Genomic DNA, 16,358 nt, shown 5'->3' on the forward strand with positions numbered 1-16,358 from the left:
CAGAAATTTCAATTTTCTTAATCTGCAAAACAGATTTGGAGAAATTAATCTTCTGTCCACCTCTTACATCAAGGCAACAGCCAGCATTTCTCCCTCTTCTTTCAACTTCAGAAAGAATCCCTCTAACAGCAGATCAGGGACAACAATAAATTAGATTTACCTTTGCTATTTTGAAACAAAACCTAGAGCTTTTATTGACCTATACTAAATTTAGATGTACTTAGGAAAAAATTGCTGTGCGTAAACTGAGTGAAAGAAACTAAAATGAGACAATGAACACAAAGTTACAAATGAGTTGTTTCCAGTCTGAATTCCCAGTCTGGTTTCCCTTCTCTGACACTTCCTTGATATTGAAAATGTATCCTTGGAAACAGAATCCTCTTATTTGTCCAGGCATAGCATGACCTGTGGCTCCTAAAAGCTGTGAGCATGTGACAGCAGCCACAGCCCAGGAAATGGCTTCAACTGGCTGGCTAAACCAGGTGAGGGTAGCTCATGGGTCTCAAACTCTCAGTGCGTTAGGGACTTCCCCTGTATATAAATACAGGCTCTGGAGGATTGATTGGACAAGACCATTAGCGGGTCCAACAGCAAAGAAGGCACTTACTGGATATGCTTTATTGGGAAATGAGGGGCAGATGGGGCCCGTCAACCTAGCCTATCTAGGAGAAGGAGAACTCTGATTCCAAACCTTGGCTGTCTTATGGCTATACTCATTCATTAGTATATCTGTGGGAGTAAACCCTGAGATAAAATTCATACCCTGTGTTTAGTGGGGTATCTTTGGGAGAAGAAAAGGTTAAAGAGTAAAGGTTAAAGAGTAAAGAGTCCCCACGACGGTTAGCTGGCATCTTATATGCCGCCTCCTGGCAAAACCTGCAGCAAAAACAACACAGGAGGCAGCAGTTATGAGTCACCAGTTTCTACATCCACAGCAGGCACTGTGATTCTCCAGTGGTTTGACTCCCCCCGAGGCACACTCTATTGTCTCTTGAGGCAGACGGATGCTAGCAACAAGCATCTTCAATGAAATGAACAAATATAGAAATGCTTTATACCTTGCTGAAGATGCACCTTTGGGTATTTGACTCCTGAGATCTGTGTTTTTGGGACCCACTTCTATTCCTGCGATTATAATTGTCTATTGATATTTGCTTACTTTTCAGGTAAGCAGGTCCAGATGGAAAAATGGGAAACCAGAGGACTTTGTCCAGGAAATCCTTTATTTAAATACTTAAGTATTGGAGACATGGACACATAAGATTTTATTGGATTGATTGATTGATTGTATATCCCGCCCCCCCCCCCAGGAGACCAATCACCGGAAGCAAACAAATGCCATTGCTATTTGGAGCTGTGCAGTGGTTTCATAATCAGACTAAAATATTTTTGAAAGATGGAAAGGACTGTGGGGGTTGGACTAGATGACTGTTGTGGTCCCTTCCAACTCTGTAATATTAGATGATTTTATTATGCTTTTTTCAGGCACCCAGTTTTATGCAAGTCATTTAGCCAAAGTAGGGGGGGAAATGCATTTACTCATTGTACTTATGTTAAACCAACGCTTAGAAAAGGAAAGAAACATGTTGATGTCCAGCTTTCTGACTGATTCTAGATTTCTCCTGAATATTTTTCACCATGGCAGTGTGTTGATATGGACTGCAGCCCAGGTCTTTTTCTTCTGGTAAATTTCCCTTTCTTGCCATAAATAGTATAACTGATGAGATGCAGACATCAGTTTTGAAATTGTTCCACACCTCTCCATTCTCTGTGAGTCTTTTTGTGGTGCTTGCCAAGACTATATATTATGTAAGAGATCTCAGTCTTCAATTAACTGTGCCAGTACAGAATTGCCCCTGGCTCTCGTGGTTATAGATAATAATAATAATATAGCGTACCTGTAGTAGTTTAGAGCCACTTACTACCCTAAGTTGAGGCACAACACCTAAAGTAAAGGCAGAGCAAATGACAGAATGGGAAAGAATTATCCGAAAGAGCCTTAAGTAACAATTGTGCTCCAAGGTTAGTTATGCAGATTTCTGTTCTCTGAGTAATAACATATATTTTAGCACAATATCTTAAAATGTTTCCAGACAGAGGGTGGAATTCAAAGTAGCATTAAGGAGATTGCTCCATCAGTGTTTGCCTGAGGTAACACCCTCCCCTCTCTTCCTCCTCCACACTGTTCCGGGGTTCTACTGACCCCCCAAGCCATTTGAGGGGGAACATAAAGGAAGGAGATGGGGGAAGTCCCATTGCAGTAGCCGGGCTCCTAGTGCTAGCTCCTGCTAGTGCAACTAATTCAGTAAATCTGGCTCAGAGGGCTTTTTGAATGCCAAATGTATTGACTTGAGTGAGCCTGCGGCTCCCTCCCCACACTTTACATTTTTTAGGTTACAGATATTGTTTTTGAAGTGTATACCCCAGCAGGGGTCCCACCAGTATCAGTTTGTGGGGTAGCAAAGGTGGGTCAGCATAAAGGCGGATGGTGACTTTTTGCTTTCATCTTGTTTTAGCTTGATTCATAATTTGCTCCAGCTAACTGAGAGCCATTTTCCGAAATTCGGAAAATAGCTTGCCTGTTCTCAGGTGACATTAGGAGCCCTTTTGGGACCTCGTTATACTTCTGGTAACGTCTGGTAACATCATTGGGAATGCAAAGGCATCAGGATTATCCACAGGTAGGCCCAGATTTAGATGAAGAGAGGCCCTAGGCTACTCCACTTGTGAGGCCCCTCCCCATCTCCCACCCTCACAACTAGAAGAAAATGGAAGAGTGTTATAAACAAAATTGAGTGACGCCAAGGAGAATGACGGGTATTCAAAATTCTGCAATTCACAATTTCTCTGTTTTGGTTTGTTTGTTTAAGAGAAAGATAATGCTTTGAATCTGAGTCATCTTTCTTGGTTGTTTCTTGCAAATGTTTTATGTTTTTGTCCTTCATTCAGATCTAAAACCCTCTCTTGTTTCTGAGAGTGAGGAGGGGGAATTAAATTTCCAGATCTCTCTCTCAATCTCTGCCATGACTATAGGGTGTGTGTAATCATAGCATGTGAAACAAATGTTCACAGTCTGCAATGTGATCATATGTATGTCCATAGCATCAGCAGCACATACACCAACACTAAAGCTAGGAGTAAATTTTCAAACAAACAAACAAACAAACATTTTCCCCAACATTCACTGAGAAAGTTCTTAAAACTACACTGATTCTCAGTCAAGAGAGCGGTGTCCCTGTCTATATACCTATTCTATGTCAAACCTATGTTTGCTGCCATGAATGTATGGAATGGCCCTGGGATCTGCAAGTCCCATGTAAATTTGCTAATCCAGATGACATACCAGGTCCTAGTAGGTCAGTGGAGAGAGAATGAATGCAAGAAGGTACCTCTGCCTGAAGGATTTCCCCCTCTTACTTAAGTGCAACAGTGCTAAATCATGCATTAAGAAAGCTGCCATCTGGGTACCGCCTTAAACTAACAAACCCTGTGGATATAAAGAAAAGAGGGAATATTGTATGTCAAACATGCAGACACATAATATCAATGAAAACATGCTTTTGGAATGTGGCATTTATGTAACTTGCTCCCGGTGAGTTAGATCCTGAGTTCCTATTAAACAGAGCTTTCTGGGTGATTCTGAACCATATGGCACATGTTAGTGATGGCCAGAAGACCTCACCATTGCTGCTAGAACATCATGCTAGAAACAATGTTTCTTATTTATTAGTGGCACTTGCCTTCTAGAATCCACAATATTCTGGGAATGAGGTATGTACAGAAAGGGTAAGAGTAGGAAATGAGAAATGGGGAAGTTGGCTTCTACCTGCACCCTATCAAGAATTTGTAACTACATAGGCTCTGTTTCGGAAGGAGACTTCTACAACAATGAACTATGAAAACATCACATACTTTAGGACTCTCTATTTTGGTGGAAATGCATGCATGCTTCCATAATGGATTTCCTGCCTAACAAAACTCACCAAAACTCTTCTGAATTTGTGTGTGTTTGTTAAAAGAATAGATTCAGTTTTAAAGTGCAAATGGAAATTCCTTCTGTTCTAAGTATATTTGGATAGCTGTGTTGTAATGGGCTGTTGCATGTAAACCTGATTTAAATAACAAAGAAAAATAATTCGATTTGCTTATTCGCTATTCTGTGATAATTTGTTTTGGCTCATCCTTGCCATTTTAGCAGTGAAGTTAAATTAAAGGAATGTAACTGCAGAAAGTATGAATTGATATCTTTTGTTGTACAAGTCAGATGAAGTGGAATAAAAAGCTTTAAACAATAGGTATCAGGTTGACTTGAAGACTGCAATGTCGTTACTTATTTTTCAAACTGTTATTTCTTAAAAATCGAATTTTTGCATAACTTTGCAAGTACAATTAGAAAAAGAGATTCCCTCTCCCACCCCCACCCCCCTGTAATGTAGCAGAGAAAATACACTATGCCACAGATGAACATGTGTATTTGGTGGGTGCCAGATATCTTCGTTGCCATTAGAAAAGGTGAAGTGTCCTTACTGAGTTTGGGTATCAAATGTTCATGATAGTGAGAAGTGTGAGACATCTTTTGAATTTGCTGCACCAAGTACTTGGAATCAATTACTAGTGGTCTGGCTTCATCCCATCTGGATTTTTGACTTCGTTCCAAATCCATTGCTCAGTCTAGCAGCCTTTGAACTATTCCAGGCTTTAGGTAGTGTTAAATCTTAGATCTGAAGTCAGCAAAACCAAATTTTTACAAAAACCACATTTGAATCTACACATAAGCCACTAACGTTAAATCACCCTTCTAACGGTCTATTTCATTTATGGAGTTTCAGCAAATGGTGGCAAAAGTATCTCAAAGAGCTTTAGGAGAGCAGAAACCATCAATATAGCTTCCCATTACAGTGGCAAAATCTTCAATTTTAACAGAGTGCTATTTTAAATTCGAATCAGTTTTGATAAACCTAACATAATATAACCAGTGTGACCAAAGACATATTAAACATGTTATGTTATGGACAGAATGATCTATTGGCAACATTTAGTCTTATGAAAGCTGTTGATCTGATTTACATAATTATATGGCTTGTGCTTTTTCAAGCTGTTACTAGTGAACTCACATCATGTGATGATAGAAAGAAGCCACTTGAGGTCATTGCCATACCATGCATGTGTCTTTACATGCAATACTTGAGGGCAAGAGATGTCCCTTTTTGTGATGACTCATCTCTCTTTTCTCATGAGGATTGTGGAAAAAAGAAAGAAAGAGGGGTAGAGTGGGGGAAGCAAGTTCAAAAAGAGAAAAGTACAAATGAGGCTTGTGTCCTAACCAATTCCAAGAAGTTTCTAGGGAGCTGAATGTTTTCTGAAAATGCGATGACGTCTGAAAACTAGGGACACAATTCTCTGGGAAGTTGCCCTTGTGTGTTTCTCAGAGAATTGTACTGCAACGATATATCTACATAGCAGCTTCAACCAGTTTATTTATTTTAGTCAAGATATTTACAACTTGCCCTGTGATCTCAGGACAGGGCACACAAACAATTAAAATGACAATGACAGTTTTAAATTAAATAAAATAAAATCCAGAGCAGAGAAAACCATGAAATAATCTTGAAATGCAATCAGCAATCAATAAAGTTGTAAGATCAACAATTTCTGAACACTTGAGCAAATAACCAGGACTTAACCTGGTGTCAAAATGAAAACAAAGTTGATGCCAGACAGATCTCAGAGGGGAGGGCATTCCACACAATGAATGCTTACATGGTTTGAGGGAGGTGTCCTTACCTATAAATGGAGTAATCTTCTTCTTGAAAAATCAGATTTGCAGCGGTATGTGTATAGCTACATGTCTGAGAGAAAGTGGGTGCTCTTGGACCCAGCATTACTCCTGGATAAACAGATTGTGGCTGCGACAAAGTGTGCCCTTTACCAGATAAAACTGCTGCATCCATTCTTTGTGGACAGATGTAGCCTCTTGTCTTTCATTCCCATATTAACCTTGTGGGTTAATTACTGGAATGGGTCATCCTTGAAAATAGTTGGGAAGTCTCAACCAGTCCAGAATTTGCTGCTGAACTCAACATGGATTGTTCATGGAGAGAACCTATTAAACCAGGGGTCAGCAAACCTTTTCAGCAGGGGGCTGGTACACTGTCCCTCAGACCTTGGGGGGGGGGGGGACTTTATTTTGAACAAAGAAGAAGAAGAAAAAAAGAATGAATTCCTATGCCCCACAAATAACCCAGAGATGCATTTTAAATAAAAGCACACTTTCTACTCATGTAAAAACATGCTGATTCCCGGAATTTGTTCAGTCCCACCCAAAAAATATATAGTCCGGCCCCCAAAGGTCTAAGGGACAGTGGACCAGCCCCCTGCTGAAAAAGTTTGCTGACCCCTGCACTAGTCCATGGACCACACACCAACCTTCCCACTGCTCAGCTTTATATGGACTGATAAGACCTTTTTATGTACAGTACTTGAGTGTGTGTGTGTGTGTGTGTGTGTGTGTGTGTATTGCAACACAAACACAACATTAAAAAAGAAAACTTAAAAAGAAATTACAAAAACAAGTACGAAACAAATAATGAACATATAACCATATTTTCTTCTTTTCTTCTAGTTGACTTCCTTCGTCCACAATGTGGGTCTGCTTTCATATTTAGTAAACTATTTCCTTCTCACTTCATTTCTCCCCCTTTTCTTTTTATTTTAAACCTTTACAGCATAATTTGTTTTGCAAAAGTTAATCAAAACAAGTCCAGGTATTAATCTGAGAGCACTGCTTTTTAAGATAATCTCTACATTTCCCCCATTCTTTTTGATTTTTTTTTGTTTATTCAGTACTTGAATGTTTCTTTACTGGGAGCTTATTTTTAGTTAGTTCAGACATTTCCCTTTACCCTGTTGGGCTGAATTTTGTTTTGTTTATTGTTTGACTACTGTTTAAATGCTGCCATGTTTTATTGCACATTGCCATCTTATCCTTTTTGACAGAAAGGTAGTGAATATATTTTATAAAGCAAAAAAGAAAAAAAGAAAAAAAGAATGAAATAAGGAAGTCATGCCAAACTACATGTTCGGGAGGAATGCGACTGAAAGAGAAGAAACCTGCAGACTGAATGGCATTGCTTCCTTGGCTTGTGTAGCCTGCCCAGTTTGTACTAGTTCCTGTTGTGGTCTCCATATGCTATGCTTAGTGGGTCTGAAGTTTTAGCATACATTTCATTTAATCCAATATTTATTTTGGATCATTTATTTATACAGCCATCCGTCTTGAAACCTAGAGCTGGGGTATGAATTAATACAAAAATTAATACAAAATTACTGAAATGGAAAGCTCCCTGCTGCACTAAATATGGAATATTTGTAAGACTTTCATGGACCTTACTTAAATGTGTAGCCTGTAAAAAGAAGATGGAAATTACTCAAAACATTTCAAACTGACTGACAATCTATGTTTCCCTTGGCTGTTCATGGCATCTTGGGATATGGTGGAAACCGTTCTTTCCTTCTCTCCTCCTCTCTTCCTCCTCCTCCTTCCTGTCAAATTGTAAATAATATGTGAAACAATTTAGTGTTGACTCAGTGCTTCTAATTACTTCGCCACATTCCCTATGAACAAGAGAGATCTCATACAGCTTACACACCTACCTGAGAGTAAGTCTTATTGTACCCAAAGGGACTTATTTCTGAGTAGACAGGCTAAGGATTATGCTGTTGAAGTTCCACTGCTTACTTAAGCACTTGAAGAGCATTTACTTAAACCTTTCCCACTGAAGTTGATAGGATGTACTTAACTTTGCCTGGATCCTGATTGTGGCTTGGTGTGGCGATCACACAGGGTCCCCGGACGTTTGACGGTCTATTGATCCCTGTGCTACCACTGTGATCGCTTCCCCGCTGCCACCAGCCCGTTTCTCTTGGGTACACACTGAGTCCAGACAGTTGTTAACATTAAACCAAATAAACAAGGTGATTTTATAAGCATTAACAAGTTTATGGTTTCAGATCATTTTTCTTGTCAGTTTCTTAATCTTAGTTTCTTTACTGGCCTATACCTTCCTAATATCTTCTAACTGGTTATCCCAACTGTTTAACTGACTCCTCTTAACAGATTCTCTCACTCTCTCACATCAAACTAGCCCAACCCACAGACTTATCCTCCTTCTCTAACTCCAGACTGACTTCTTAACAACTCTAACTCTAACTCCTCCCCTTGGGTTCCTATTGGTTAATCATTTTACACTTAGTTAACCCTTTCATTATGACCCAGTATGATGTCACACACCTAGGAGGGCAAACGCCACACTTGGAAACAAGATTACAGATAGGTAGCCGTGTTGGTCTGCCATAGTCAAAACAAAAAATTTTTTTCCTTCCAGTAGCACCTTAAAGACCAACTAAGTTAGTTCTTGGTGTGAGCTTTCGTGTGCATGCACACTTCTTCAGATACACTGAAACAGAAGTTGCCAGATCCTTCTATATAGTGAGAAGGTGGGGAGGGGTATTACTCAGAAGGGTGGTGGGAATGGGTGGTTGGCAGATAGCTGTGATGAGCCTGTTGACGACTCTTAACGACTGCAATAGGTCTTACAGGAAAAAGCAAGGGGTGAGAAGGTGAAAAATGGCTTTGTCATGTATAATGAGATAAGAATCCAATGTCTTTGTTCAGACCAGGTCTCTCCATGGTTTTAAGTTTGGTAATGAGTTGCAATTCAGCAGCTTCTCTTTCCAGTCTATTTCTGAAATTCCTTTGTAGTAATACAGCTACTTTGAGATCTTGTATAGAATGTCCTGGGAGATTGAAGTGTTCTCCTACTGGTTTCTCTGTCTTGTGATTCTTGATGTCCGATTTATGTCCGTTTATTCTTTGGCGTAAGGTTTGGCCTGTTTGTCCAATATAGAGAGCTGAGGGACACTGTTGGCATTTGATGGCACAAATCAGCGGCACAGCAATGGGCACCCGCATGGCCCCACAGTATGCCAACATCTTCATGGCAGATTTAGAACAATGTTTCCTAAACTCCTACCCACTCAAACCTCTCTTGTACCTGCGATACATTGACGATATTTTTATCATCTGGACACATGGTCAACAGACCCTGGACACCTTCCACCAGAAATTCAATGATTTTCACCCCACAATCAACCTAACAATGAATCAATCTATGCAAGAAATACATTTTTTGGACACTACTATAAAAATACAGGATGGACACATAGACACCACCTTATACCGTAAACCAACTGACCGACAAACATATCTACATGCCTCTAGCTACCATCCCAAACATACCAAACAGTCCATTGTATATAGCCAGGCACTACGTTACAGCCGTATCTGTTCCAATTCTACAGACAGAGACTCTCACCTAAGAGATCTACAGCAAACCTTTTTAGAACTAAAATACCCAGCAGATGAAGTTAGACAACAGATCAACAGAGCCAGACAGATACCCAGAGAGAACTTGCTGCAAGACAGACCCAAAAAAGAAAATAACAGAACACCTCTAGTCATCACATACAGCTCCCAAGTTAAAACAGTACAACGCATCATCAGAGATCTACAACCTCTCCTGGACAATGACAGTTCTCTTTCTCAAGCTCTGGGAGGAAGACCTTTCATTGCCTACAGACAGCCACCCAATCTTAAACAACTCCTAACCCACAATAATACTACAACAAGACGTAACACGGACACTGGCACCAGAGCCTGCAATAAACCCAGATGCCAACTTTGCTGCCACATACACCCGGACAACACCATTACTGGCCCCAACAACATCACACATACCATCTCGGGACTATTTAATTGCTCATCGTCTAACATTGTATATGCCATCAAATGCCAACAGTGTCCCTCAGCTCTCTATATTGGACAAACAGGCCAAACCTTACGCCAAAGAATAAACGGACATAAATCGGACATCAAGAATCACAAGACAGAGAAACCAGTAGGAGAACACTTCAATCTCCCAGGACATTCTATACAAGATCTCAAAGTAGCTGTATTACTACAAAGGAATTTCAGAAATAGACTGGAAAGAGAAGCTGCTGAATTGCAACTCATTACCAAACTTAAAACCATGGAGAGACCTGGTCTGAACAAAGACATTGGATTCTTATCTCATTATACATGACAAAGCCATTTTTCACCTTCTCACCCCTTGCTTTTTCCTGTAAGACCTATTGCAGTCGTTAAGAGTCGTCAACAGGCTCATCACAGCTATCTGCCAACCACCCATTCCCACCACCCTTCTGAGTAATACCCCTCCCCACCTTCTCACTATATAGAAGGATCTGGCAACTTCTGTTTCAGTGTATCTGAAGAAGTGTGCATGCACACGAAAGCTCACACCAAGAACTAACTTAGTTGGTCTTTAAGGTGCTACTGGAAGGAAAAAAAAATTTTTGTTTTGGAAACAAGAGTCACTGATTTCAATGTAACATTTTCCTCCATTAAGAGACTGGGGTTTAATATGACTGTAAGGTTCAGTTTCATTCAATTAAAATGATTACAATTATAACAAATAAGTACATTTTATAACATATCTATAATATCCATCAAAACCGATTCTTTTCTTTAATGTTGATTCCAATGAAAAATAAAGCTCAATTGAAGAATTAGAGCAATAGTTTTCCAAACCTTTACAGTCAATATAAGGTGCTTCTGTAAGCAGATGAATGAACAAAATTTGTACATTACTCTGAACCTGATGTTTTCCACATCCCAGAAACATTGTCATTGGAGTCAGTTACAGCTGGCAACTAGCTATTCCTTTAATAATTACTTGAATTTCTCTCTGCAATTCTGGAATTAAACAATAGTCTCAGTTTAACCCTCTGACGCCTCCAATGCATATCTGGTGCTGTGATAGGAAGGTAATATTGGCTATGCTACTCGGGAAGGCAGTTTTTTATGCTGCTCATACATCTTCAAATTTAATAAATAATAAAAACATAATTTTCATTTAAAACATTGGACTTATTTTTATGTAAAAATAAGTATTTATGGGCATAGCAGCATTAACAATTGAATTTTGCTCTATCCTGTCCTAGTCTCCAAGACTTGCTTGTGTTATGTAAAGTTGAGTAACTACCTCTACTCTTTCGTTGCCTGTTTTATATTAAGAATGAAGCATTTAATATTTTTCCTTGTCATTGGGGATGGATGGATCTGTCCATTTCGGTACTCTCAAAATATTCAGTCTTCAATTTGGTTTTGCAGCAAGCTGTTTTGTTACCAGAGCAACTGAAGTTTCTAATCCATCATACCAGCTCAGGCAATCAGTGTCAGAGACTTCGAGTATAATGGGACATAAATTATAATTGTTAGGGTTACTATTATCATTGTCCCATTCCTGCATAGGGCACTACACATATATATATTAGATATGTCCTATTTTTCTAAGCTTAAACATTTCCCCATGGATTATAGGTTTCACTGTGAATGGGTCATGAACTGTAAACAAAAAAGAGAGAAGTCATAACTCAGGTTAATACTAAACCATGTCAAATGAGAGTTATTGTATAAATTTGGTACAATTTGTCTGTTTACTTGGGGGATTACTTCCTTTCATTATGTGGGCATTAAAATGCTGAGGGGCTGAGTCATCAGGGAGTTGAAACAGGTTTTGAAAAGTGATCTCCTGCCATTGACGTACATGCAAGGTAAGAAAAGTTTTATTTCATTGTAACAGCAGACTTTAATGTGATGGATAGAAAGGAAATCCACTAAGTCAGCAGAGTGCATTAAATGTAAGATTTGGCCTTATAATCACCATCGTATCCTAAGCTGAATATCTCCTGCTTCTGGGAAGCCAGTTATTTCAATTATGACCTGAATGCTATAATTCTGATAAATATTTTTAAATGGTTCCTTTTTTACCTCCCCTCCTACTCAGGTTAGAAACAATGGTATTATGGGGAAGCTATGACCAAGACAAAAAGCAGGTGTTTCTAAATAAGAATTACATGTGGCATTAGATTGTGCTGTGGAACGGACATTGCAACTCATGAACCATTTCCTCTGAGCGAAGTTCCATGGGATCATTATCTCCAAGTAAGTGATTCACATGATTGCAGCCATTCACTGCTCTAGGAGAAGCAGCAGTTTGTGACCTACCTAGAGATCTTAAAATATAATATGCAAGAGACATGGAAAGAGAAGAGTTTCCACATGGTGCCATTATAAACATTCTATACTATGTTTTTTAATTATGCTTTTTAAAAGCTACCATGAATTTCTTGCTAGATTTGCAGAAATTGATAGGAGAACAAGTATTTTCAACTTAGTCCCCCCCCGTTTCATGATATATAGTTTTCATTTTTATTTTTAGTTTATTTATTAAAATATTTATATATCACTGTTTATAAGAATTAGAGAAGTTTACAACAATTATACATAAAACCATACAATAAAAACCATGTCAAAAGTTCAAATTAGAAATCAGCTATTTTGCAAAGATAATTTTAGTATAGAAACATCTAGGCAGGCATGATACTTTTCTTGTTATCAACAAATCACAATATATATTGACAACCAGTGGAAGGGGGAAATGGTTTAAACTTTCTGCTGTGACCTGTGATGCACCACGGTAAGGGTAAAGGTACCCCTGACCATTAGGTCCAGTCGTGACCGACTCTGGGGTTGCGGCACTCATCTCGCTTTATTGGCCGAGGGAGCCGGCGTACAGCTTCCGCGTCATGTGGCTAGCATGACTAAGCCACTTCTGGCGAACGAGAGCAGCACACAGAAATGCCGTTTACCTTCCCGCCGGAGCGGTGCCTATTTATCTACTTGCACTTTGATGTGCTTTCAAACTGCTAGGTTGGCAGGAGCAGGGACCGAGCAACAGGAGCTCACCCCGTCGCGGGGATTTGAACCGCCGACCTTCTGATTGGCAAGTCCTAGGCTCTGTGGTTTAACTCACAGCACCACCCGCGTCCCAATATGCACCACGGTACATCAGCACAATTTACCTTGAGGAGTACCATTATAGTTTTGTATGCATTGAGATTATTTGGTAAAACTGCTGGTTTCTAATTTAAGCAAAGTTGAAAACCCCTCAACATTGTGTAAAATAAAATCCAAAGACAAATGAAGAATTCCCAGCAATATTTATTTATAATACTCCTAAGAAAGGGTTGCATGGTCTGAAACATGTGTTAGAAATATACTTTTAAAAGATAGCAAAGTCTTGATTTAGAATGAAGTTATATTATGGATTTGCAGTGGTAACAGCTGTTTTCAGTGTCAATTGCCACAGTAGCGTCAACTCTTTGTGTTGTCAACTAAGATAATTTTCTTTTGTCCTAAGTGGAGTTTGTTGTAAATGATCAAAGGCCATGTGGAATCAAATATGGGAAACAAACCCACCCGGTTCTTTGATCACATAAATGCATCCTGAAGACCAGGATTTGCTGGCGGAAGAGGCTGACTGGGGAACTAGGGATGAGACCTTTGCAACAAATGAGGTGCTAGAAGGGCATAAAACTGGAATCATGGCATAACCTGTTTTCTCATCCTTTGAACCAGTGAAAATAGCAAAGTACAGTTAATGCTATGATTTACAGAGCATCTCACCCATTGAGAAACCATGTGCTGAAATATAACAGGGACAGGGAAAAAAAGGAATTGCATGTCATTCCTTTTTAGAATGATTTTTAACGAGAATGGAAAACTGAATGCTTTAATTTGCTCGTTGCTTGTTACACTCTTTAAACTGCAACCCATGCTGTATTTTTAGCCAGGGCACTAGCTAAAGGCAAGTAAGGAGAACACAAATATGATTAGTAGGAAAGAATACACAATGTTCCCCGCAATTAAGGATAACGTCTAATTCTGAGTGTTTTGAAATCAGATTGGGACTGGTGAAGAGATGATTGCTGACTCAGACGACATGTTCCATTTGCATGAGTACTGGATGGATCTGGATTTATAATATTACCTACATTTACTTAGGACTTAAGAAAATAAACTTATTTCCTGTTACCTATGATGATGATGCTTTTAAATGGGTTTTAACACTATGCATTTTATTTCTTGTTGAATTTATATATTTTTATTGCTTTCTTCTTTGTATTTTAATATATTTTCATTGGACTGTGATTTTAAATTGTCACAAGCTACCCTGAGTGGTTTATGGGTACAGGAAAGATAGTATAGAAACATCTTTCAATTGTTGATGAATTATCTTGCAATATGTGCTATATTTCATTAGGTAAACTTTTCTGATGTTGTGAATCACTAGGAGCATGGCTTGCCAGGGCAAAGGCACAATCAAACAAACTGGTGTTGCAGCCCTAGAAAGTGTGCCTGTAAATTGTGGCTGGAAAGTGTAAAGCAAGACTGTTCTCTGCATTGTGCCGAAATGGGGAGTTACTATTCATCACAATTGCCTTCTGATTTTTGAAAAGATAGAAACATGCTGTTGCTTCTCTTAATATAACAACAACAACAACAACAACAACAACAACAACAACAACAATTCTTGTATAACGACTACCCCTTGAAAGAAGAATGATTACTGCCTGTCCCTTAATACAAATGATACCTGTCAATTCTAGCCAGAATGTCTCTGTCTACAGAGAATTGCAGGATGTTAAAATAATCTGTCTTCCTAATGTATATAAGCATGGGATGAATGCTTTGGTTTACGTCTACATTTGCTGAATAGAGGGAAAGGTGACAACCTGAGCCATCTTCATTACATGGAAAGTGCTTTTAGCACATTGTTTTCATACCTGTCCCATCATCGTTCTTAAGAACCATTCCATTCTCTGTGTCTCTTCCGTTCTGTGAATATAATTGTGTTCTTTATACTTTTATCCTACCATGAAAGTTTCATTACTGCACAAAAACCACCCTGTTTTGAACAATTTGTTGAACCCTGAAACTGGTACACATACATCAGCTTCTAGTCATAGAGGAAGGAACTAAGAATGGCTGCTTATTTGGATCATTGCTGAGGACACATGACACCATCAGTTTCCTACAACAAAGGGAGTTTCTATGTATTGATTTAGATTAATTTGTTTGAATTTCATTAGTCACCTTGAACACATTAAAGGATATAAATTAAGTGAACTAACTAACAGGCAAACAGCATAAACGTACAGGCTCTGTGGTAGTACATCATCAACATTTTTGGTTTTGCTCTTTGGTGACCTTAAATAGCATTTGTGCATGAATGAAAGTAATCATGGGAAGTCGCCAACATGTCAGAACATACAAACTATATCAGTCAAACAAGATGGCAAGTTTATGCAAAAAAAGAGAATTAGACAGTTTATCAGTGTTTGGAGCTAAGAGTATGCTGTTAGTATTGGTCAGTACTCATAATTGCATTATTCTTTTAAAAAATCTTCTTTTGTGTTGTATGTTCAAATCTTTATTCATATAACCTGAAATTATTAAAACATTTAGAAAAATAAAATAATCCTTGTCCATCAGTCAGCATGAACACACATGCTGGTTTTTCAGATCCCTTTTCTCTTGGCTTCTTTTCTATTGGAAATGTTCATTTTAAATAGGTCTCTGGAATGTAATTTAGAGGGCTAAGCAAGAATTGTTTTAAAAAAACAAAACAAAAGCTTGTCATAGCTTCAAGCTTCATACATTTAATCAAAAACACCCTAATTCTTTTAAGGTTTGTATTGTGGTCTTTTGACTTCCTGAAGAAGCATAAGTGGAACCACTAAGCCACATCATAAAATACTTTATTTGCTTTGAGGAACTAGTTAGTATAAGTCATGGTAAAGTACTCTTGAAACAATAGGTCCCTCTGTCATGATGAAAATAAATTTCTCCTCAGTTCCTTTTTGGAATAAATGAGCTGACCCAGAGCCAGCTCAAGACATTCTACTGCCTGAGGTGAATGACAAGATGCTGCCCTCTCTCAAGGTTGATGCCAATTGGACTGACATCTTACTCCAGTACTGGTGAAGGGAAAATATCTTCCACTGCACTTGAGGGCAGTAGGCTACCATAGCAGGTATAGGGCAGGCTACATGGCACTCACAGTTCTGTCTCCTCCCTACTTTTCAATCTCTGCCGCTTGAGGCAGCTGCCTCCCTCTGCCTCATCACAGGGCTGGCCCTGAGCTAGCTTCTTCCCTTCGCCCTATATCTCCATGCCAGCGAGCTGATGAGTCTGGAAGTTAGCTTTGCTCAACTATATCACAACCTAGAAATCATAACAAATAAAATGTAAAACCTAAAAGTTTCAGAACCACCACAGGTATTCAGGACCCCCTTCCACTTTTAATTCTCAATCCTGTGAGTTGTGTAGGTTAGATCAATATTAGCCCCAGAAGCATATGCGTTTTGTTTGTGTGTGTGTGTGTGTGTGTGTG

The 16,358-nt window shown here is 39.0% G+C and overlaps 1 long non-coding RNA gene across 1 annotated transcript; it reads left to right on the forward strand.

Annotated features, from left to right (window-relative positions):
• The first annotated feature begins 1,955 nt into the window (after positions 1 to 1,955).
• On the forward strand, positions 1,956 to 15,325 carry LOC310761479. Its single transcript, XR_014547533.1, has 4 exons — positions 1,956 to 2,022; positions 2,517 to 2,681; positions 11,907 to 12,064; positions 13,866 to 15,325. It is a non-coding gene; the product is annotated as an uncharacterized lncRNA (long non-coding RNA).
• The last annotated feature ends 1,033 nt before the right edge of the window (positions 15,326 to 16,358 follow it).

The sequence above is a fragment of the Podarcis filfolensis genome (assembly GCF_964270895.1).
Source record: "Podarcis filfolensis genome assembly, chromosome: 4".
Lineage (NCBI taxonomy): Eukaryota > Metazoa > Chordata > Lepidosauria > Squamata > Lacertidae > Podarcis > Podarcis filfolensis.